Below are 3,272 nucleotides of genomic sequence, written 5' to 3'. Positions count from 1 at the left end.
CACATAATTCCTATTTGCAAGAATAGGAACATCATTAATTCTTCCCATAAGCTTTTTAATAGTAGAATCCGCTAAGTGCAAATTTAAAGAGCATGATTCAAGATTAGTAAGACCAAGCACATCACACAAAGATTTCGGAATTGTAGAAACACTAGCACCCAAGTCACACAAAGCAAAACACTCATAATTTTTAATCTTGACTTTGATAGTAGGTTCCCATTCATCATGCAATTTTCTAGGAATTGATACTTCTAATTCCAATTTTTCTTCAAAAGCTTTCATCATAGCATGAACAATATGTTTAGTAAAAGCCTTATTTTGTTCATAAGCATGGGGTGAATTTATTATGGATTGCAACAAAGAAATACAATCAATCAAGGAGCAACTATCATAATTAAAGTCTTTGTAATCCAAAAGAGTGGGCACATCACTAGTTAAAGTTTTGACCTCTTCAAACCCACTTTTATCAATTTTCGCAACAAGATTTTCACCCTCCGAAATATTGGGACGCCTTCTACCTGAAGCTGACTCTTCTCCAGTCCCTTTTTCATCAATATTAACTTTACTAAACAAGTAATCAATAGAAGAAACACCAATCATTTTAAGATCTTCATCACTTTTGTGAAAGAAATCACTAGAAAACGCTTTTTTCTAAAAAATCTCTTTTAGCTCTAAGCATAGCGGTTCTTTTCTTACTTTCATACATAGAAACATAAAGAGCTTAAATTGATTCATCTACTTTAGGCACAAAAAAATTTCATCTTGAGGTTTTCCACATCATGAGCAATTCTATCAACACTTCTAGACGAATCGTCAATCTTACTCAACTTTTCTTCTATGGAAGTGTTGAAAACTTTTTGTGTATTGATAAATTCTTCAATATTATTCTCAAGATCAGAGGTGTTCCTATTATTATTATAAGATTGATTCCCATAGGAATTACCATAATTATTAGAGGAATTACTAGGAAAAGGCCTAGGGTTAAAATTACCTCTATAAGCATTGTTGTTGAAATTATTTTGAGAGATAAAATTCACATCTATGGCATCACTATTTTGCTCAATCAAAGTAGACAAAGGCATATCATTAAGATCAATAGGAGCACTTCTACTAGCAACCAATTTCATAAGAGCATTGTCTTTTTCACTCAAAGAAGAAATTTCTTCAACCGAATTAACCTTCTTACTAGTAGGAGCTCTTTCGGTATGCCATTGCGAATAATTTGCCATAATATTATCAAGCAATTTGGTGGCTTCACCCAAAGTAATTTCCATAAAATTACCACCCACGGTGGAATCTAAAAGATTACGGGAAACAAAATTAAACCCCGCATAATTTTTTTGTATGATCATCCAAAGATTTAACCCATGAGTTGGGAAATTCCTTAGCATCATTTTCATCCTTTCCCAAGATTGTGCGACATGCTCATGTTCAAGTTTCTTGAAATTCATGATCTGGGTTCTGAGGGAAATAATTTTTGTGGGAGGAAAATACTTAGTGATAAAAGCATCTTTGCACTTATTCGAAGAATCGATACTATTGCGAGGCAAAGAAGAGAACCAAATTTTTGCAGAATCACGCAAGGAAAACGGAAATAATTTCATCTTCACCACATCATTGTCCACATCTTTTTTCTTTTGCATATCGCATAATTCCATGAAGGTACTAAGATGGGACGCAACATTCTCATTAGGAGTACCATAAAATTGGTCTCTCATAACAAGATTCAGCAAAGCAGTATTAATATCACAAGTCTCCGCACTAGTGGCGGGAGGAGCAAGCGGAGTGCCGATAAAATTATTGTTGTTTGTATTTGAGAAATCACATAACTTGGTGTTCTCTTGAGTCATGATGACCACACAACAAGATTGCACTCAAGAACAGATCCGGCAAGAAAATGGCGAACGGAAAAAAGAGGTGAATAAAACGGCAAATTTTTGTGAAGTGGGGGAGAGGAAAATGAGAGGCAAATGGCAAATAATGTAAATGGCGAGGAGATGAGATTTGTGATTAGGAACCTGGTATATGTTGAAGATCCTCCCCGGCAACGGTGCCAGAAATTCCTTTTTATGTCGCTTGAAGCTACATGGTGTTTCCCCAAAGAGGAAGGGATGATGCAGCACAACGGCGATAGGTATTTCCCTCAGATATGAAACCAAGGTTATCGATGTTGGGGAACGTAGTAATTTCAAAAATATTCCTACGCACACGTAGGATCATGGTGATGCATAGCAACGAGAGGGGAGAGTGTCGTCCACGTACCCTCGTAGACCGTTAAGCGGAAGTGTTATGACAACGCGGTTGATGTAGTCGTACGTCTTCACGGTTGACCAATCCTCAGTACCGAACGTACGACACCTCTGCGTTCAGCACATGTTCAACTCGGTGACGTCCCGCGAACTCACAATCCAGTAGAGCTCGGGGAAGAGTTTCATCAGCACGACGACATGGTGACGATGTTGATGAAGCTACCGCAGCAGGGCTTCGCCTAAACACCGCTACAGTATGACCGAGGTGGATTATGGTGGAGGGGGGGGGGCACCGCACACGGCTGGGAGAGATCTTTGTGATCAACTTGTGTGTCTAGAGGTGCCCCCTGCCCCTGTATATAAAGGAGCAAGGGGGAGGCCGACTGGCCCTTGTTGGCGCGCCTAGGAGGAGGAATCCTCCTCCTAGTAGGAGTAGGATTCCTCCCTTTCCTACTCCTACTAGGAGGGCGAAAGGCAGGGAGAGAAAGAGAAGGAAAGGGGGGCATCGCCCCCCTTCTCCTAGTCCAATTCGGACATGGGGAAGGGGGCACGCTGCCTGCCCTAGGCCGGCCCCTCTCTCTTTCCCTTATGGCCCAACAAGGCCCATTAGTCCCCGGGGGGTTCCGGTAACCCCTCCGGTACTCCGATAAAATCCCGATTTCACCCGGAACTATTCCGATGTCCAAATGTAGGTTTCCAATATATCAATCTTTATGTCTCGACCATTTCGAGACTCCTCGTCATGTCCGTGATCACATCTGGGACTCCGAACTACCTTTGGTACATCAAAACATATAAACTCATAAAATCGGTCGTCATGGAACTTTAAGCGTGCGGACCCTACGGGTTCGAGAACTATGTAGACATGACCGAGACATGTCTCCGACCAATAACCAATAGAGGAACCTGGATGCTCATATTGGTTCATACATATTCTATGAAGATCTTTATCGGTCAAACCGCACAACACTATATGTTGTTCTCTTTGTCATCGGTATGTTACTTGCCCGAGATTCGATCGTC

This window comes from Triticum dicoccoides, chromosome 3A (assembly GCF_002162155.2).
Source record: "Triticum dicoccoides isolate Atlit2015 ecotype Zavitan chromosome 3A, WEW_v2.0, whole genome shotgun sequence".
In the NCBI taxonomy this organism is placed as follows: domain Eukaryota; kingdom Viridiplantae; phylum Streptophyta; class Magnoliopsida; order Poales; family Poaceae; genus Triticum; species Triticum dicoccoides.
Note: the sequence above shows the minus strand (reverse complement) of the source record.